Consider the following 23,024-nt stretch of genomic DNA (forward strand, 5'->3'; position numbering starts at 1 on the left):
GCTAAAGTGAAATCCATTCTCTCTTGGGGAATGCTGCTTTTTAGTTAGCTTTGCGACAGTATCAAAAAGGAATTTCGGATTGTTCTTATTTTCCTCAATTAAGTTAGAAAAATAGGATGATCGAGCAGCAGTAAGGGCTCTTCGGTACTGCACAGTGCTGTCTTTCCAAGCTTGTCGGAAGACTTCCAGATTGGTGTGGCGCCATTTCCGTTCCAATTTTCTGGAAGCTTGCTTCAGAGCTCGGGTATTTTCTGTGTACCAGGGAGCTAGTTTCTTATGAGAAATGTTTTTAGGGGTGCAACTGCATCTAGGGTATTGCGCAAGGTTAAATTGAGTTCCTCAGTTAGGTGGTTAACTGATTTTTGTCCTCTGGCGTCCATGGGTAGACAGAGGGAATCTGGAAGGACATCAAGGAATCTTTGTGTTGTCTGTGAATTTATAGCACGACTTTTGATGTTCCTTGATTGGGGTCTGAGCAGATTATTTGTTGCAATTGCAAACGTAATAAAATGGTGGTCCGATAGTCCAGGATTATGAGGAAAAACATTAAGATCCACAACATTTATTCCATGGGACAAAACTAGGTCAGAGTATGACTGTGACAGTGAGTGGGTCCAGAGACATGTTGGACAAAACCCACTGAGTAGATGATGGCTCCGAAAGCCTTTTGGAGTGGGTCTGTGGACTTTTCCATGTGAATATTAAAGTCACCAAAGATTAGAATATTATCTGCTATGACTACAAGGTCCGATAGGAATTCAGGGAACTCAATGAGGAATGCTGTATATGGCCCAGGAGGCCTGTAAACAGTAGCTATAAAAAGTGATTGAGTAGGCTGCACAGATTTCATGACTAGAAGCTCAAAAGACGAAAACGCCATTTCTTTTGTACATTGAAATTTGCTATCGTAAATGTTAGCAACACCTCCGCCTTTGCAGGATGCACGGGGGATATGGTCACTAGTTTAGCCAGGAGGTGAGGCCTCATTTAACACAGGAGAATACATCAGGCTTAAGCCATGTTTCAGTCAGGCCAATCACATCAAGATTATGATCAGTGATTAGTTCATTGACTATAACTGCCTTTGAAGTGAGGGATCTAACATTAAGTAGCCCTATTTTGAGATTTTGAGGTATCATGATCTCTTTCAATAATGACAAGAATTGAGGTCTTTATCCTAGTGAGATTGCTAAGGCGAACACCGCCATGTTTAGTTTTGCCCAACCTAGGTCAAGGCACAGACACGGTCTCAATGGTGATAGCTGAGCTGACTACACTGACTGTGCTAGTGGCAGACTCCACTATGCTGGCAGGCTGGCTCTGCACCCTATTTCATTGTGGAGCTAGAGGAGTTAGAGCCCTGTCTATGTTGGTAGATAAGATGAGAGCACCCCTCCAGCTAGGATGGAGTTCGTCACTCCTCAGCAGGTCAGGCTTGGTCCTGTTTGTGGGTGAGTCCCAGAAAGAGGGCCAATTATCTACAAATGCTATCTTTTGGGAGGGGCAGAAAACAGTTTTCAACCAGCGATTGAGTTGTGAGACTCTGCTTTAGGAGCTCATCACTCCCCCTAACTGGGAGGGGCCAGAGACAATCACTCGATGCCGACACATCTTTCTAGCTGATTTACCCGCAGAGGCTATGTTGCGCTTGGTGACCTCTGACTGTTTCATCCTAACATCGTTGGTGCCGACGTGGATAACAATATCTCTATACTCTCTACACTCGCCAGTTTTAGCTTTAGCCAGCACCATCTTCAGATTAGCCTTAACGTTGGTAGCCCTGCCCCCTGGTAAACAGTGTATGATCGCTGGATGATTTGTTTTAAGTCTAATACTGCGGGTAATGGAGTCGCCAATGACTAGAGTTTTCAATTTGTCAGAGCTAATAGTGGGAAGCTTTGGCGTCTCAGACCCCGTAACGGGAGGAGTAGAGACAAGAGAAGGCTCGGCCTCTGACTCCGACTCGCTGCTTAATGGGGGATATTATATATTATCTATTATCTATATATTATCTATAATATTATCTATATTTCTGCTTTTTGTGACTCCTCTTTTTGGCTGGAAAAATGGCTGTGTTTTTCTGTGCCTAGGTGCTGACCTAGCAATCACATGGTATGCTTTTGTCGTAAAGCCGTTTTGAAATCGGACACTGTCGTGGGATTAACAACAAGTTTATCTTTAAAATGGTGTAAAATACTTGTATGTTTGAGGAATTATGAGATTTCTGTTGTTTGTGTTAGCTAATCCAAGTTTATCATTTTAAAAGGCTAATTGATCATTAGAAAACCCTTTTTCCAATTACGTTAGAACTGGCCAATTATGTTAGAACCAGAATAGAACTCGCAAAACACCAGGCTCATCGTCAACAGTGAAGAGGTGACTCCGGGATGCTGGCCTTCTAGGCAGAGTTACAAAGAAAACGTAATATCTCAGACTGGCCAATAAAAAGAAAAGCAAAAGAAAGAAAAAAAGAACACAGACTGGACAGAGCAACTCTGCCTGATGTTGAGACTGGTGTTTTGCAGGTACTATTTTTAATGAAGCTGCTAGTTGAGGCCTTGTGAGGCGTCTGTTTCTCAGTCTAGACACTCCAATGTACTTGTCTTCTTGCTCAGTTGTGCGCTGGGGCCTCCCACTCCTCTTTCTATTCTGGTTAGAGCCAGTTTGGGCTGTTCTGTGAATGGAGTAGTACACAGCGTTGTACCAGATCTTCAGTTTCTTGGCAATTTCTCTCATGGAATAGCCTTCATTTCTCAGAACAAGAATAGACTGACGAGTTTCAGAATAAAGTGATGTGTTTCTGGCCATTTTGAGCCTGTCATCGAACCCACAAATGCTGATGCTCCAGATACTCAACTAGTCTAAAGATGGCCAGTTTTATTGCTTCTTTAATCAGGACAACAGTTTTCAGCTGTGCTAACATAATGATCAATTAACCTTTTTAAATTATAAACCTGGATTAGCTAACACAATGTGCCATTGGAACACAGGAGTTATGTAGATATTCCAATTACAATAGTCATTTACAACATTAATGATGTCTACACTGTATTTCTGACCAATTTGATGTTATTTTAATGTACAACTAAAATTGCTTTTCTTTCAAGGACATTTCTAAGTCACCCCAAACTTTTGAACGGTAGTGTAAATTCTCAACCAAATAACTTTGCTTTACAGAAAGTATTGAGACAGACAGTGGTGTGGCAGACTGCAATGCAGGAGGCAAATGATACACAAGCAGAGATAGAGGTTAGTAATACAGTGGTTCCCAAACTTGGGATCGGAGACCCATGTGGGATCCCCTGCAATTGAATGGGGTCCCCTGAGAGAATCTGTTATCTTAGCAAAAAAGCCCCAAAGCCCCAGGCGCATCTCCGGGCTAGAAAATGAAATTACTACAACTACAATTACCTCTTTCGCCTTATGGACCCTTTGTCAACACGGTACCCCCTCAACCGGCCTTCGCCGGACGTCAGAGCAGATGCTTCTACATACCCTGGCCTGCTAAATTTAAACACTGTGTCTCCCGCATGCTAGCGTAGTAATGACTACCCCGCGGCTTCCCTGTTGCATCTATTGCTGTTCACCGGACCATATGATCACTTGGCTACATAGCTGATGCCTGCTGGACTGTTCATTAACCTGTTGAAACTCCCCATCCCGGATCCGGGATCGTGACTAAAGCCTCAGGCTCATTAGCATAATGCAACGTTAACGATTTCTGAAAATTGCAAATAAAATGAAAATAATGCGCCTGCTCTCAAGCTTAGCCTTTTCTTAACAACACTGTCATCTCAGATTTTCAAAATATGCTTTTGAACCATAGCAATTGACTAATTTGTGTAAGAGTATGCTAAGCTAGCTTAGCATTTTGAGTAGCATTTAGCACGCAACATTTTCACAAAAACCAGATAACCAAATAAATAAAATCATTTACCTTTGAAGAGCTTCGGATGTTTTCAATGAGGAGACTCTCAGTTACATACCAAATGCGCAGTTTTTCCTGAAAGCGTCTGTGTGTAGGAGAAATCGTTCCGTTTTGTACATCACATTTGGCTACCGAAACGAACCGAAAATTCAGTCACCTACAACGTCAAACTTTTTCCGAATTAACTCCATAATATCGACCGAAACATGGCAAACGTTGTTTGGAATCAATCCTCAAGGTGTTTTTTCACATATCTCTTCATTGATATATCGTTCGTGGAAGCCTGCATTCTCCTCTGAATTCTGTGGAAAAATACTTGCAGCTGACTTTTGCGCACCAATTTCGGCGCAGGACACCGGGCGGACACTTGCTAAATGTGGTCTCTTATGGTCAATCTTCCAATGATATGCCTACAAATACGTCACAATGCTGCAGACACCTTGGGGAAACGACAGAAAGGGCAGACTTACTCCTCTCGCATTCACAGCCATATAAGGAGACAATGGAAAACAGAGCCTCAAAAATCCTGCTCATTTCCTGGATGCCGTCTCATCTTGGTTTTGCCTGAAGCTCACATTCTAGGGCACGCACAGAAAATATCTTTGCAGTTCTGGACACGTCAGAGTGTTTTCTTTCGAAAGCTATCAATTATATGCATAGTCGAGCATCTTTTTGTGACAAAATATCTTGTTTAAAACGGGAACGTTTTTCATCCAAAAATGAAATTGCGCCCCTAGAGTTTCAACAAGTTAATCACGGTACTCCATTTTGTTTATCTGTCGGCCCCAACTCAGGCCTTGTGTGTCGTTAACCGACCCGCTCTGCCCGTTCATCGCCATTTTACCTGTTGTTGTTGTCTTAGCTGATTAGCTGTTGTCTTACCCGTTGTTGCCTTAGCAAGCTCTCCCAATCAACACCTGTGATAACTTTATACCTCGCTTTGTCTCTCTCAAATGTCAGTATGCCTTGCACACTGTTGTTTAGGATATTTATCATTGTCTTAATTTACTGCGGAGCCCCTTGTCTCACTCAACATGCCTCAGATACCTCCTTTGTCCCACCTCCCACACATGTGATGACCTCACACAGCATAACTAGCCCGTCCAGAGATGCAACCGCTTCTCATCACTCGGTGCCTGAGTTTACCTCCACTGTACCCGCACCCCATCATACCTCTGTCTGTACATGATGCCCTGAATCTATTCTACCACGGCCAGAAATCTGCTCCTTTTATTCTCTGTCCCCAATGCACTAGACGACCAGTTTTGATAGCCTTTAGCCATACCCTCATCCTACTTACTCCTCTGTTCCTCGGGTGATGTGGAGGTTAACCCAGATCCTGAGTGTCCCCAGGCACTCTCATTTGTTGACTTCTGTAACTGAAAAGGTAACTGTAACTGTATTGGTTTCATGCATGATAACATTAGAAGTCTCCTCCCTAAGTTTGTTTTACTCACTGCTTTAGCACACTCCGCCATCCCCGATGTCCTTGCCGTGTCTGAATCCTGGCTAAGGAAGGCCACCAAAAATTCAGAAATTTCCATCCCCAACTACAACATTTTCCATCAAGATAGAACTGCCAAAGGGGGAGGAGTTACCCTGCAAAGTTCTGTCATACTTTCCAGGTCTAAACAGTTTGAGCTTATACTTATAAAAATGAATCTCTCCAGAAATAAGTCTCTCACTGTTGCCGTCTGTTATAGACCCCCTCAGCTCCCAGCTGTGCCATGGACACCATATGTGAAATGATTTCACCCCATCTATCTTCAGAGTTCGTTCTGCTAGGTGACCTAAACTGGGATATGCTTAACACCCCGGCAGTTCTACAATCTAAACTAGATATGCCCTCAATTTTACACAAATTATCAAGGAACCCAGCAGGTACAACTCTAAATCAGTAAACATGGGAACACTCCTAGATATTATCCTGACACACTTGCCCTCCAAATTCACCTCTGCTGTTTTCAATCAGGATCTCAGTGATCATTGCCTGCATCCGCTATGGGTCCGCAGTCAAATGACCACCCCCCATGACTGTCAAATGCTCCCTAAAACACTTCTGCGAGCAGGCCTTTCTAATCGTCCTGGCCCGCGTATCCTGGAAGGATGTCAACCTCATCCCGTCAGTCGAGGATGCCTGGTTGTTCTTTAAAATTAATTTCCTCACTATCTTAAATAAGCATGCCCCGTTCAAAAAAATGTAGAACTAAGAACAGATATTGCCCTTGGTTCACTCCAGACCTGACTGCCCTCAACCAGCACAAAAACATCCTGTGGCGGACTGCACTAGCATCGAATATTCCCCACGATATGCAACTTTTCAGGGAAATCAGGAACCAATACACAGTCCGTCAGGAGAGCAAAGGCTAGCTTTTTCAAACATAAATTTGCATCCTGTAGCTCTAACTCCAAAAAGTTTTGGGACACTATAAAGTCCATGAAGAATAAGAGCACCTCCTCCCAGCTGCCCACTGCACTGAGGCTAGGTAACACTGTCACCACCGATAAATCCACGATAATCAAGAATTTCAATAAGCATTTCTCTACGGCTGGCCATGCTTTTCTGACCTCTGGCAGTCTCTATGGGGGTGCCACAGGGTTCAATTCTTGGGCCGACTCTTTTCTCTGTATATATCAATGATGTCGCTCTTGTTGCGGGTGATTCCCTGATCCACCTCTATGCAGACGACACCATTCTGTATACATCTGGCCTTTCTTTGGACTCTGTGTTAACTAACATCCAAATGAGCTTCAATGCCATACAACTCTCCTTCCGTGGCTTCCAACTGCTCTTAAACGCTAGTAAAACCAAATGCATGCTTTTCAACCGTTCGCTGCCTGCATCCGCCCACCCGACTAGCATCACTACTCTGGACGGTTCTGACTTAGAATATGTGGACAAATACATAGGTGTCTGGCTAGACTGGTAACTCTCCTTCCGGCCTCATTTTAACCATCTCCAATTCAAAATGAAATCCAGAATTGGCTTCCTATTTCGCAACAAAGCCTCCTTCACTCACGCCGCCAAACATACCCTCGTAAACTGACTATCCTACCGATCCTCGACTTTGGCGATGTAATTTACAAAATAGCTTCCAATACTCAATACTCAGCAGACTGGATGCAGTCTATCACAGTGCCAATCGTTTTGTCACCAAAGCCCCTTATACCACCCACCACTGGGACGTGTATGCTCTAGTCAGGTGGCCCTCGCTACATATTCATCGCCAGACCCACTGGCTCCAGGTCATCTATGCTAGGTAAACCTCCGCCTTGTCTCAGCTCACTGGTCACGATAACAACACCCACCCGTAGCATGCGCTCCAGCAGGTATATCTCACTGGTTGTCCCCAAAGCCAAAGCCTCCTTTGGCCACCTTTCCTTCCAGTTCTCTGCTGCCAATGACTGGAAAAAATTGCAAAAATCGCTGAAGCTGGAGACTTATATTTTCCTCACTAACTTTAAACATCAGCTATTTGAGCAGCTAACCGATCGCTGCAGCTGTATATAGCCCATCTGTAAATAACCCACCCATTTTTACCTACCTTAGCCCCATCTTGTTTTTATTTACTTTTCTGCAAATTTGCACACCAGTATTTCTACTTGCACATCATCATCTGCTCATCTGTCACTCCAGTGTTAATTTGCTAAACTGTAATTACTTCGCTACTATGGCCTATTTATTGCCTTACCTCCTCACGCCATTTGCGCACACTGTATATAGACTTTTTTTTTTCCTATTTTGTTATGGACTGTACGCTTGTTTATTCTATGTGTAACTCTGTTGTTTGTGTAGCACTGCTTTGCTTTATCTTGGTCAGGTCGCAGGTGTAAATGAGAACTTGTTTTCAACTTGCTAACCTGGTTAAATAAAGGTGAAATAAAATTAAATAATAATAATAATAAATGTTGTGCAAAGTAAAGTACACCATTCTTTTGGGGTAAAAGTGCAAAGAAATTATTAAATAAATACAATTTCAGCAGGAGCTCGCTAGCACCCCCAAAATGTCATATTTTGGTTAATATCTGTGGTTTTTCGTCTTATCTCGATCGCTCACTGGAGTTTATAGTTTACCCCCTTTTTGCCACTACATCACTGCTGGCACTAATAACAGTGGTCAGTGTTTGTGTGAGTGTGTGCGAGCAATCTGGGTGAGTAGAGTCAATTTCTGCTCGCATTAGCGAATGCCACCAGCACATCTTGCCAACTTGGGAAAGATCAACGTTAACGGAAGGGCTTTTCTTTCCTTTAATGAACAAACTTTCACAGAGATACATTTTTCTTTTATCTCCCATCACTCGGTTGCAATTCCCAAACAATACCTTCAAAGATGCCAGATGGACACAGACACTGTTGTTGCAACACATGTTGTAATGAAAACGTAATCACCTGAGGCTTAATTTTTAACCGATGTGTTCATTTCAAACTAAATATCTGCTCATGCCATACATACATGTTTCCCATTATAAACCAGACCTGTCATAAAAATGTGCGCCTATGAACAAGCAGAAAACAAATGCCCTCCCGTTCACCTTTCATGGTGACAATAAATCCCTTTATAATTTGGCGCTATTGGATTTAGGCCATGCCAGTTAGTAAAGTAAAGAGCAATGACGTATTGGATCAAATTTCTGTAGAGGTGTGAGCACCATGTTTTTATATTTTGCTGTAACTTTTTCAAACTAAACATTTATGCTGCCTATAGTAAGTGCCTGTCTGGGCATTTTGCAAGATTCTTGTATATTGGAAACTATTTAAAAGTAGGCTACCGCCCGCCCCCCTATGCAAAGGACATACTTTATTGTTGTTCAATATTTTGTTCATCAATCGATTATTTTATTTCTGTCTTCCCTTGGTATAGGCTGTCAGATTACATTTACATTACATTTAAGTCATTTGGCAGACGCTCTTATCCAGAGCGACTTACAAATTGGTGAATTCACCTTATGACATCCAGTGGAACAGCCACTTTACAATAGTGCATCTAAATCATTTAAGGGGGGGTGAGAAGGATTACTTTATCCTATCCTAGGTATTCCTTAAAGAGGTGGGGTTTCAGGTGTCTCCGGAAGGTGGTGGATTAAATAGGTTTATGGTGTTTGTGCACCTGTCGCACAGCAATACTTTAAGCTACCGGTCTATTTACTGTTTTGGTGACACGACCTGGCCATAGAGAGGCTTTTTATTCTCTATTTTGGTTAGGCCAGGGTGTGACTAGGGTGGGCATTCTAGTTTCTATGCTTTCTGTTTCTATGTTTTGGCGGGGTATGGTTCTCAATCAGGGACAGCTGTCTGTCGTTGTCTCTGATTGTGAATCATACTCAGGCAGCCTGTTTTGCCACCTTAGTTGTGGGTAGTTGACTTTGTTCGTGGCCTGTATAGGCCTAGTAAGCTTCACGTTCATTTAGTTGTTTCTTCTTTTTGTTGGCGACATTTATAAATAAAAAATAAATGTACGCTCACCGCGCTGCACCTTGGTCCGGTCATTTCCCTGATGACGTTCGTGACAGAACTACCCACCACAAATTGACCAAGCTGCGTGGCCGGGAGGAGCAGCGTTTTCTGGAGGAATGGACATGGGAGGAGATCTTGGAAGGCAAGGGACCCTGGGGAAAAGGCTGGAGAGTATAGGAGTCCAAGGGAGGAGATAGAGGTGGCGAATGAATAACGGCGACAGTTTGAGGAGTTGGCACAGCGGAGCAGGCACGAGAGGCAGCCCCGAAACATGGGGGGTACACGAGGAGATTGGCTGAGTCAGGTTGGAGACCTGAGCCAACTCCCCGTGCTTACCGTGGGGAGCGCGTGACTGGTCAGGCACCGTGTTATGCAGTGATGTGCACGGTGTCTCCAGTGCGCACTCATAGCCCGGTGCACTATATTCCAGCTCCCTGCATCGACCGGGCTAGAGTGGGCATCCAGCCAGGACGGATCGTGCCGGCTCAGCGCATCTGGCCTCCAGTGCGGCTCTACGGCCCAGGATATCCTGCACCGGCTCTGCGCACTGTGTCTCCGGTGCGCCTGCACAGCCCAGTGTGTCCTGGACTGGCGCTCCGCATTTGCCGGGTGAAAGGAACCATCTAGCCAGGACGTGTTGTGCCGGCTCTACGCAGTCCGGAGCCTCCAGCGAGGGTCCCCAGTCCGGGGCCTGCTGAAATAGTTAACCACACGCGGGTAGGCTATTGCTTCAAATCCTATTATAACAATTGGATGACTTTGGGTGTTCCAGTAAGCAATAATTTGTTGCCTTCATTAGTCTTAATTTATTCCAATATTTATGTAATTCAGTGATATTTATTCCCATATTAATTTGTTATGGATCCATCCAGATGTGGTTAGAAAACAATGCATATGGTGGGCTGTGCAAAGCGATGGATGAAGTAACATGCCTCGCAAACATCCATTAATACATTTAAAGTCCCTAAACTCAGCAAGTCTATGGCCTTGCAGACTGTGCATCAAGTGTGGATGGCTTATTTCGTATTCAAATTTATTGGGAAGGCTGCTAAACCATTTACACCTGGCCCACAGCTTTGTTGCGTACTTACAGTACAGTGCACTTTCACTCCATTCTCCAGCCGACTCTACCAATGCCATCAGATTATTATTTTTGTTGTTATCTATTCGGGAACATTCCACAAGTAAATGTAATAAATAAAACACCTACAATAAATAGCTCAGGTCTTGAAAATATGGGAAACCTTTTAGATTTTTTTGTATCTGTGTTTAGTTGTGAAGGCTTTATGGCTTCGCTATCAACTTGTTAATTTAGCAGATATCACTTGCCTATATTCAGTCAACACATATATTTGAAGAATATAATGGACTATAACAGACAATTTTTGTTTCTCTTAGATAAAAACATTACAGTGGAACAACAGTTTTAGTAAGTAATAAGTGTAACAGTATAACTTTAGACCGTCCCCTCGCCCATACCCGGGCGCGAAACAGGGACCCTCTGCACACATCAACAACAGTCACCCACGAAGCATCGTTACTCATCGCTCCACAAAAGCCGCGGCCCTTGCAGAGCAAGGGGAACTACTACTTCAAGGTCTCAGAGCAAGCGACATCACCGATTGAAACACTATTTAGTGCGCACCACCGCTAACTAGCTAGCCGTTTCACATCCGTTACATAAGCAATGTTCCAGTTACAGCTTCTTCTGACAAAGTACAAACATGTTTTTTTTGAGTGGACAGAGGAAGAGCAATTCTTACACTATTGTTCTAAATTCAATCACTCTCTTCTTCTTCATCCTCGTCATTTAGTTCATTCAAGTTAAATTCTAATACATTTTGTCACTCCCGTTCAACAACTCCAAATCGCTTTGTATGTGCTCCAAAGGGATAACTTGAAATTAGATGATATAGGTAAATTAAATAATTCAAAGGAACGTTTTGATTATTTATTAGCTGGGTGGATTTAAGTATTTTAGGTATTTTATGTCATGTGAATTAGGCCTCATGTAAAAACATTTTCAGAAGTGCAAGAGATATTGTTGCATGACAAACTGGTGCTGTTAGATTACAATATAATTTATCTGCCAGTTTGGAACAGTTGAAACAATACTAAATAAAGTATAAGTAATACCACTGTTATGTACTTGAGTGAAGACCCAAAAGCGGTTTTAACAGAAAACAGAGTTCTTTAATAAAAAACAGGAATGGCATAAATCCTCTTCCAACGTAGTCAATGGAACAAAAGAACGTAGTATAATGCAGGATGCACCTGCCAGGCAGACTCCGACAGGATAGGACAAGGTGGAAGCAAACGGGACGACAGCTTGCTTCTGGTATCAAAAACACAAACAAGAATCAGACACTGAAAGTAGCAGGAACAGAGAGAGAAATAGAGACCTAATCAGAGGGGGAAGAGAGAACAGGTGGGGAAAGAGTGAATGAGCTAGTTAGGGGAAATGTAGAACAGCTGAAGAATGAGAGACAGAGAAGGTAACCTAAAAAGACCAGCAGAGAGAGACAGAGTGAAGAGAAAGGACAGGAACAGACATAACAAGACATGACAGTACCCCCCACTCACCGAGCGCCTCCTGGCGCACTCGAGGAGGAAACCTGGCGGCAACGGAGGAAATCATCGATCAGCGAACGGTCCAGCACGTCCCGAGAGGGAACCCAACTCCTCTCCTCAGGACCGTACCCCTCCCAATCCACTAGGTACTGCTGACCACGGCCCCGAGGGCGCATGTCCAAAATCTTACGAACCCTGTAGATGGGTGCGCCTCGACAAGGATGGGGGGGGAGGGACGAGCGGGGGCGCGAAGAACGGGCTTAACACAGGAGACATGGAAGACCGGGTGAACGCGACGAAGATAGCGCGGAGAAGAAGTCGCACTGCGACAGGATTAATGACCTGAGAAATACGGAACGGACCAATGAACCGCGGGGCCAACTTGCGAGAAGCTGTCTTAAGGGGAAGGTTCTGAGTGGAGAGCCATACTCTCTGACCGCAACAATATCTAGGACTCTTGGTCCTACGCTTATTAGCGGCCCTCACAGTCTGCGCCCTATTACGGCAAAGTGCCGACCTGACCCCCTTCCAGGTGCGCTCGCAACGCTGGACAAAAGCCTGAGCGGAGGGGACGCAGGACTCGGCGAGCTGAGATGAGAACAGCGGAGGCTGGTACCCGAGGCTACACTGAAAAGGGGATAGACCGGTAGCAGACGAGGGAAGCGAGTTGTGGGCGTACTCTGCCCAGGGGAGCTGTTCTGACCAAGACGCAGGGTTACGAAAAGAAAGGCTGCGTAAAATGCGACCAACAGTCTGATTGGCCCGTTCGGCTTGACCGTTAGACTGGGGATGAAAGCCGGACGAGAGACTGACGGAAGCCCCAATCAAACGGCAAAACTCCCTCCAAAATTGAGACGTGAACTGCGGGCCTCTGTCGGAAACGACGTCAGAAGGAAGGCCATGAATACGGAAAACATTCTCGATAATGATCTGAGCCGTCTCCTTAGCAGAAGGGAGCTTATCGAGAGGAATGAAATGAGCCGCCTTAGAGAATCTATCGACAACCGTAAGAATAACTGTCTTCCCCGCTGATGAAGGCAGTCCGGTGATAAAATCTAAAGCGATGTGAGACCACGGTCGAGAGGGAATGGGAAGCGGTCTGAGACGGCCGGCAGGAGGAGAGTTCGCAGATTTAGTCTGCGCGCAGACCGAACAAGCGGCGACAAATCGACGCGCGTCACGTTCCCGAGTGGGCCACCAGAAACGCTGGCGAATGGAAGCGAGCGTACCCCGAACGCCGGGTGGCCGGCTAACTTGGCAGAGTGGGCCCACAGAAGAACGGCCGGATGAGTAGGAACGGGAACGAACAGAAGGTTCCTAGGACAAGCTCGCGGCGACGGAGTGTGAGCGAGTGCTTGCTTTACCTGCCTCTCAATTCCCCAGACAGTCAACCCGACAACACGCCCGTCAGGGAGAATCCCCTCGGGTCGGTGGAGACCTCAGAAGAACTGAAGAGACGAGATAAAGCATCAGGCTTGGTGTTTTTGAGCCCGGACGATAAGAAATAACAAACTCGAAACGAGCGAAAAACAGAGCCCAACGAGCCTGACGCGCATTAAGTCGTTTGGCTGAACGGATGTACTCAAGGTTCCTATGGTCAGTCCAAACGACAAAAGGAACGGTCCCCCTCCAACCACTGTCGCCATTCGCCTAGGGCTAAGCGGATGGCGAGCAGTTCGCGATTACCAACATCATAGTTACGTTCTGACGGCGATAAGCGATGAGAGAAAAACGCGCAAGGATGGACCTTGCCGTCAGAGAGAGAGCGCTGAGAAAGAATGGCTCCCACGCCCACCTCTGACGCGTCAACCTCAACAACAAACTGTCTAGAGATGTCAGGTGTAACAAGAATAGGAGCGGATGTAAAACGATTCTTAAGAAGATCAAAAGCTCCCTGGGCGGAAACGGACCACTTAAAGCACGTCTTAACAGAAGTAAGGGCTGTGAGGGAGCTGCCACCTGACCGAAATTACGGATGAAACGACGATAGAAATTAGCGAAGCCCAGAAAGCGCTGCAGCTCGACGCGTGACTTAGGAACGGGCCAATCAATGACAGCCTGGACCTTAGCGGGATCCAACTTAATGCCCTCAGCGGAAATAACGGAACCGAGAAAAGGGACAGAGGCGGCATGAAAAATGCACTTCTCAGCCTTCACATAAAGACAGTTCTCCAAAAGGCGCTGGAGGACGCGTCGCACGTGCTGAACATGAATCGAGAGAGACGGAGAAAAATCAGGATATCGTCCATGTAAACGAAAACAAAAATGTTCAGCATGTCTCTCAGGACATCGTTAACTAGTGCCTGAAAGACAGCTGGAGCGTTAACGAGGCCGAAAGGAAGAACCCGGTATTCAAAGTGCCCTAACGGAGTGTTAAACGCCGTCTTCCACTCGTCCCCTCCCTGATGCGCACAAGATGGTAGGCGTTACGAATGTCCAATTTGGTGAAAACCTGGCTCCCTGCAAGATCTCGAAGGCTGAAGACATAAGAGGAAGCGGATAACGATTCTTAACTGTTATGTCATTCAGCCCTCGATAATCCACGCATGGGCGCAGGGACCCGTCCTTCTTCTGAACAAAAAAACCCCGCTCTGGCGGGAGAGGAGGAGGAGACTATGGTACCGGCGTTGAGCGAAACCGTCAAATAATCCTCGAGAGCCTTACGTTCGGGAGCCGACAGAGAGTATAATCTACCCCGGGGGGAGTAGTTCCCGGAAGGAGATCAATACTACAGTCATACGACCGGTGTGGAGGGAGAGAAGTGGCCTTGGAACGACTGAACACCGTGCGCAGATCGTGATACTCCTCCGGCACCCCTGTCAAATCGCCAGGCTCCTCCTGTGAAGAAGAGACAGAGGAAACAGGAGGGATAGCAGACATTAAACAGGTCACATGACAAGAAACATTCCAGGATAGGATAGTATTACTAGACCAATTAATAGAAGGGTTATGGCGCACTAGCCAGGGATGACCCAAAACAACAGGTGTAAAAGGTGAACGAAAAATTAAAAAGAAATGGTTTCGCTATGATTACCAGAGACAGTGAGGGTTAAAGGCAGCGTCTCACGCTGAATCTTGGGGAGAGAACTACCATCTAAAGCGAACAAGGCCGTGGGCTCCCTAACTGTCTGAGAGGAATGTCATGTTCCCGAGCCCAGGTCTCGTCCATAAAACAGCCCTCCGCCCCAGAGTCTATCAAGGCACTGCAGGAAGCAGATGAACCGGGCCAGCGGAGATGGACCGGAAAGGTAGTGCGTGATCCAGAAGGAGAGGCCTGAGTAGTTTCACCAGTAGCCCTCCCTTTACTGATGAGCTCTGGCTTTTACTGGACATGAGGTGACAAAATGACCAGCGGAGCCGCAGTAGAGACAGAGGCGATTGGTGATTCTCCGTTCCTTCTCCTTGGCCGAGATGCGGATACCCCCAGCTGCATAGGCTCAGCATCCGAGCCGGCGGAGGAGGGTGGCAGTGATGCGGCAGGTGGCAGTGATGTGGAGAGGGGAGCAACGGAGAACGCGAGCTCCTTTCCACGAGCTCGGCGACGAAGATCAAACCGTCGCTCTATGCGAATAGCGAGAGCTATTAAGGAGTCCAGACAGGAAGGAACCTCCCGGGAGAGGATCTCATCCTTAACCTCGACGAGGAGACCCTCCAGAAAACGAGCGAGCAAAGCCGGCTCGTTCCAGTCACTAGAGGCAGCGAGAGTGCGAAACTCAATAGAATAATCCGTTATGGATCTATTCCCCTGACATAGGGAAGACAGGGCCCTGGAAGCCTCCTCGCCAAAAACAGAACGGTCAAAAACCCGTATCATCTCCTCCTTAAAGTCCTGATACTGGTTAATACACTCAGCCCTCGCCTCCCAGATTGCCGTGCCCCACTCACGCGCCCGTCCGGTAAGGAGAGAAATGACGTAGGCGATGCGGGCTGCGCTCCTGGAGTAAGTGTTGGGCTGGAGAGAGAACACCACATCACACTGAGTGAGGAATGAGCGGCACTCAGTGGGCTCCCAGAGTAACACGGCGGGTTGTTGATCCTGGGCTCCGGAGACTCGGAAACCCTGGAAGTGGGCGGTGGATCGAGGCGGAGTTGGTGAACCTGTCTTGTGAGGTCGGAGACTTGGACGGCCAGGGTCTCAACGGCATGTCGAGCAGCAGACAATTCCTCCTCGTGTCTGCCTAGCATCGCTCCCTGGATCTCGACGGCGGAGTGAAAAGGGTCCGGAGCCGCTGGGTCCATTCTTGGTCTGATTCTTCTGTTATGTACTTGAGTGAAGACCCAAAAGCGGTTTTAACAGAAAACAGAGTTCTTTAATAAAAACAGGAATGGCATAAATCCTCTTCCAACGTAGTCAATGGAACAAAAGAACGTAGTATAATGCAGGATGCACCTGCCAGGCAGACTCCGACAGGATAGGACAAGGTGGAAGCAAACGGGACGACAGCTTGCTTCTGGTATCAAAAACACAAACAAGAATCAGACACTGAAAGTAGCAGGAACAGAGAGAGAAATAGAGACCTAATCAGAGGGGGAAGAGAGAACAGGTGGGAAAAGAGTGAATGAGCTAGTTAGGGGAAATGTAGAACAGCTGAAGAATGAGAGACAGAGAAGGTAACCTAAAAAGACCAGCAGAGAGAGACAGAGTGAAGAGAAAGGACAGGAACAGACATAACAAGACATGACAACCACAGTATGTTCTAATAAAACAAAATTGTAAAGTCCTGCACAGCAGTTTGAAAACAGCCAGATTTTTAAAACTGCTTTATCCAACATTTTGTGGTTGCATGAGACTTGGTGATCACAGAATCAGTAGGATATTAAACAAACACTCAAATAGTCAACAGAAGCAGGAACAGCATAGGGCTGAGTGAGCCACTCATTCCTGTCTTTCATTCAAAATAAGTTATATTATAATGCAGGGTTAAAGACACATTCTTTCTGATTGTCTGTAGCATGCAGTGTCTCATCTCGTTACAGCTAATTTCGTTTGAATTATTATGTGGAATATAATTGTATATATTTGTAGGGGTTGATGCATTTTTTGTTAGGGTAAATCTTGTCTGTTATACTGAATTATACATGTAAAACTTTAGAGTACTTAAGCATGGCATACATTGCAAGTTTGCCCTTTTTTGGCCAATAGGCTAAACTTTGCAATAGGACTCAACTCTGACTGAGCACATCATCTTTTGGTAGTCTAAACTGTGGCACAAATTGGGGGATGTTTCACACCTAAACAAGCTATTAGACTACCTTTTGTAAATTAATGGAGGTGTGAATGTTTCAGTCACTCTCTCCTATGGCACTAGAGTCCTGCATCAAGCAAGAAAAATAATAATTAGCTGGTGAGTCGTCCCAGAGTTGAGAGAGAACTTGGGTAAATACAATGGCGCAATTACACTTGACATGTGGATAGACATTGCATTGTGAAAAACAAATATTTATATGTTCTTAATTCATGGTATGGTTTCTTTTTATCCAAACGTTGAATAGACATGCAGGAAAATATGAATAATAGCCTACTGTCTGCAGTCATAAAAACAATTGGGCTAAATAAATTGATATTATTTTGTTGGGGTAACGAATCGGCTCTCTGAACTTTTATCTTCAATAAAATCATTCATTCAGAAGGTTAAGCCAATAGGTCTTAGCCCTGCAGTAAATTTAAATTAGATTACCAGGTTCATTTCCCATTGGGTTATAATAATCCATGCCTTCTGGGAATGCTATAAACATTATGGGTGGAGTTAGAAATGTTGCTGTCAGAAGTATTACAATGGAAATGAACTTTTAATCCACCTGTCTGCATATTTCAAGAAATGACATAATAGGGTACAGTGAGATGGGTTGGTCGATACCTTCCTCGTCAATCATCTTGAAAAAATGTATAATTTAAAAAACTGAATATCAACCAATGTCAGTCTTTAAATGCTTTATTATCCAAATAAAGAGTGCGTGTGGGCGACAGAAAACAACAAAATGGTGAAGTTTGAGACCATGTGGTGGCGAGTGATGCGGGCGCGTTGGAGATGGGGGGGGAGGTGAGCAGGTGGGTCTGGTGAGCAGGTGGGTCTGGGCAGTTGTGATATAGTTGTTATTTGTATGTTTTGTATTGTCTGTAAAGATAAAATAAAATCTTACAACACGCATCTGATTATTCTTTTTAAGTTTTCTTTATTAAGTTTACATTTTTCATTGTAACCACAATGTCATAAATAATTGAACACACACAACTTGTGCAGATTAACTTAGTCAAAACATTTATTTTTTAAAGACCATCAGAAAAAATGTTGGTACTTATTTATTTTTGATACAAAGCCACGAATTAGTGAGTTACTCAGCTTTTATGCTGACAAATAGCATACTAAATTGACCAAGCCTAAGCAAATACACTGCTCCAAAAAATAAAAGGAACACTAAAATAACACATCCTAGATCTGAATGAATTAAATATTCTTATTAAATACTTTTTTCTTTACATAGTTGAATGTGCTGACAACAAAATAACACAAAAATTATCAATGGAAATAAAATGTATCAACCCATGGAGGTCTGGATTTGGAGTCACACTCAAAATTAAAGTGGAAAACCACACTACAGGCTGATCCAACTTTGATGTAATGTCCTTAAAATAAGTCAAAATGAGGCTCAGTAGTGTGTGTGGCCTCTACTTGCCTGTATTACCTCCCTACAACGCCTGGGCATGCTCATGATGAGGTGGCGGATGGTCTCCTGAGGGATCTCCTCCCAGACCTGGACTAAAGCATCCGCCAACTCCTAGACAGTCTGTGGTGAATGGAGCGAGACATGATGTCCCAGATGTGCTCAATTGGATTCAGGTCTGGGGAACAAGCGGGCCAGTCCATAGCATCAATGCCTTCCTCTTGCAGGAACTGCTGACATACTCCAGCCACATGAGGTCTAGCATTGTCTTGCATTAGGAGGAACCCAGGGCCAACCGCACCAGCATATGGTCTCACAAGGGGTCTGAGAACCTCATCTCGGTACCTAATGGCAGTCGGGCTACCTCTGGCGAGCACATGGAGGGCTGTGCGGCCCCCCCATAGAAATGCCACCCCACACCATGACTGACCCACCGCCAAACCGGTCATGCTGGAGGATGTTGCAGGCAGCAGAACGTTCTCCACGGCGTCTCCAGACTCGGTCACGTGCTCAGTGTGAACCTGCTTTCATCTGTGAAGAGCACATGGCGCCAGTGGCGAATTTGCCAATCTTGAGTGTTTTCTGGCAAATGCCAAACGTCCTGCACGGTGTTGGGCTGTAAGCACAACCCCCACCTGGGGAAGTCGGGCCCTCATACCACCCCCATGGAGTCTGTTTCTGACCGTTTAAGCAGACACATGCACATTTGTGGCCTGCTGGCGGTCATTTTGCAGGGCTCTGGCAGTGCTCCTCCTGCTCCTCCTTGCACAAAGGTTGAGGTAGCGGTCCTGCTGCTGGGTTGTTGCCCTCCTACGGCCTCCTCCACATCTCCTGATGTACTGGCCTGTCTCCTGGTAGCGCCTCCATGCTCTGGACACTACGCTGACAGACACAGCAAACCTTCTTGCCACATCGCATTGATGTGCCATCCTGGATGAGCTGCACTACCTGGGCCACTTGTGTGGGTTGTAGACTCCGTCTCATGCTACGACTAGAGTGAAAGCACCGCCAGCATTCAAAAGTGACCAAAACATCAGCCAGGAAGCATAGGAACTGAGAAGTGGTCTGTGGTCACCACCTGCAGAACCACTCCTTTATTTGGGGTGTCTTGCTAATTGCCTATAATTTCCACCTGATGTCTATTCCATTTGCACAACAGCATGTGCAATTTAGTGTCAATCAGTGTTGCTTCCTAAGTGGACAGTTTGATTTTACAGAAGTGTGATTGACTTGGAGTTACATTGTGTTGTTTAAGTGTTCCCTTTTTTTGAGCAGTGTATATTAAATTGCCTAAATAAACTTGTACATTTCATAAATAAATGAAGTAGTTCAGGTCTTGAAAATATGGGCAACCCTTTTCCCCTCCCTATCCTCTCTGGACTCTCTTTCATTCCGTTTCAGAAACTCACTTTATATAGAGGGTCTGTCACTCTTTCACACTGTGGTAAATAAAGCCAGTTTGTTATTTAGAATTTATTTTCAGTCTGGTTTTAGAGGGACTGAAACCGAAAGTCCACCGTGCCTATGTTTTTGTAAATCGTCAGTCCACATTTGTAATTGCGCCAATGCATTTACCCAAGTTCTCTCTCAACTCTGGGACCACCCGGCACCTGATATTTTTTGTTACTGCTTGATGCAGCACTGCCAGAGAAGAGAGACTCTTGGACTGAAATATTCACTCACATTTACAAAAAGATATTTCAGACTACCCATTCCAAAAATTATCTAATGGCAAATGCCTCAATCTTGTTATTATGTTTCAATGAATAAACATGTCATCATATCCCCCATTTGCACAAAATACTTAGGCCTCCTTGCCTGCTTTCAAGACAGTTCTTCAACCACTAGATGTGTGTATGCATGGCTTGCTTGGAGGAAATGATATTATTACGTCAAGCTCAGTTTTTATATTTTTTTTATAAATGAGGCCCCTGAAGAATTTAACTATCGACAGGATAATTTTTTTATGTCTGTCTGTTGGCAGTGCTTCGGCTCAGTCGAGTCCTTTCAGTACACTATCTGCAGGATTAGCTTAGAAGCTAGTCTGCAAACCCAGATGAGCTCCGAGTCCTTTGGCCCTGTTATATTCTGTGTAGCTAGGGCTCTTGGTTTAAAGGATTCTAGGTCTGTAGGACACACAAAAAGCACCCCCATGAGGAAACAGTGGCAGCTGAACCAATGAGGACACAGGGGCACCTATATTCAATACAGTGCCCCTTTTTAAAGGGACAAGGCCCACCCTCTCTCTGTACATTTAAAGCCAAAGGATCCTTCACTGCCCATCTGGCACGAGTTCTCACACTCGTTAAGCAGAGGTTCCCCCTTTCTATAAATACAAACCCCCCTGTCACTCCAACCCCCCCCTGCCACCCCTCCCTCTACGGCGTACACTCATAGTCACACTAACCTTCTCTTGCCGCCCAGTGTAAAAGTCACGGAGATCACATGGGGGCCCTCACTATTTTTATACCCATTTACAGGTGGTGTCTCTTTTTGTCATTTAGTTATTATCCACAGTGGCTGGCAGCCCCGGGGTCCTGTCTGAAACTGGCCGGAATCAATCAGACAAATCTCTACTAGTTTAGGGGTGAATATAGGTAAACTGAGTGTAGGCTATTGCAGATCTCTGTTTAGGGATCCTTTCTGCTTTATGTGCACAAAGTAGGACCTTGTAGTATAGTAGATTAGGGCCTAATTGGGAGAAGATGACTGCCATTTTACAGGCTCCAAACCAATTGTACTATGTTGTGTTTTATTTCCTTGCTTTGTACATAATGTTTCTGCTACTGTCTCTTATGACCGAAAAGAGCTTCTGGGTTTCAGAACAGCAATTACTGACCTTGAACTGGACAAATATTTTTTCTTGAATGAGTCGGATGCGAATGATTTACTCCAGATACCCGACAAGGCCCATATCCCTGTCATTGCGTGAAGAGAATACGCAGATACAGGGGACACAAGTCCGGGTGCCTTGTGAGAATTTGTCAGTGAGTGGGTAACCCGCCTCTAACATCCGTCCTATTGGCCAACGTGCAATTATTGGATAATAAACTGGATTATCTCCGTTCAAGACTATCCTACCAACGAGACATCACAAACTGTAATATCTTCTGTTTCATCGAGTCGAGGCTGAATGACGACATGGATAATAAACAGTTGGCGGGGTTTTTCATGCATCGGCAAGATGAAACAGCTGCCTCCGGTAAGACGAGGGGTGGAGGTCTGTGTCTATTTGTCAATAACAGCTGGTGCGCAAAATCAAATATTAAGGAATTCTCCAGGTTTGCTCGCCTGAGGTAGAGTATCATGATAAGCTAAAGACCACACTATTTACCAAGAGCGTTTTCATCTATATTTTTCGTACCTGTCTGTTTACCACCACAAACCGATGCTGGCACTAAGACCACACCCAACGAGCTGTATAAAGCCATAAGCAAACAAGAAAATGCTAATCTAGAAGCGGCAATCCTAGTGGCCGGGGACTTTATTGCAGGGAAACTTTTATATCCGTTTTACCTCATTTCTCCATGCATTGTACATGTGCAACAAGAGGGGAAGAAAAATCTAGACCAGCATTTTCTATCCTCCTGATTTCTGCTTACAAGCAAAAACTAAAGCAAGAAGTACCAGTGACTTGCTCAATATGGAAGTGGTCAGGTGACGCAGATACTAAGCTACAGGACTGTTTTGCTAACACAGGGTGGAATATGTTCAGGACTCATCCGATGGCATTGAGGAGTATACCACATCAGTCACCGGCTTCATCAATAAGTGCACCAGTGATATTGTCCCCACTGTGACCGTACGTGCATACCCGAACCAGAAGCCATGGATTACAGACAACATCTGCACTAAGCTAAAGGGTGGAGCTGCCACTTTCAAGGAGCGGGTCTCTAACCCGGACGCTTATAAGAAATCCCACTATGCCCTCAGACTAACCATCATACAAGCAAAGCATAAATACAGGACTAAGATTTAATTCTATTACACTGGCTCCAATGCTCGTTGGATGTGGCAGGGCTTGCAAACTATTATAGACTACAAAGGGAAGCCCAGCCGTGAGCTGCCCAGTGACACAAGCCTACCAGACTAGCTAAATTACTTCTATGTACGCGTCGAGGAAAGCAACATTGAAGCATGCATGAGCGCACCTGCTGTTACGGAAAATTATGTGATCACGCTCTCCGTAGCATTCTGTAACATTCACAAGGCTGCAGGGCCAGACGGATTACCAGGATGTGTACTCCGAGCATGTGCTGACCAACTGGCAATTGTCTTCACTGACATTTTCAACCTGTCCCTGGCCGAGTCTGTAATACCAACATATTTCAAGCAGACCACCATAGCCTAAATGACTTCCGACCCATAGCACTCACGTCTGTAGCCATGAAGTGCTTTGACAGGCTG

General features: G+C 45.2%; 1 protein-coding gene across 1 annotated transcript in view; it reads left to right on the forward strand.

Moving 5' to 3' along the window:
- The window catches only part of LOC135542374 (protein TMEPAI-like), a 97,849-nt gene that overhangs the window by 17,612 nt on the left and 57,213 nt on the right, over positions 1-23,024 (forward strand). The window lies entirely within an intron of this gene.

The sequence above is a fragment of the Oncorhynchus masou genome, chromosome 6 (assembly GCF_036934945.1).
Source record: "Oncorhynchus masou masou isolate Uvic2021 chromosome 6, UVic_Omas_1.1, whole genome shotgun sequence".
NCBI lineage: Eukaryota > Metazoa > Chordata > Actinopteri > Salmoniformes > Salmonidae > Oncorhynchus > Oncorhynchus masou.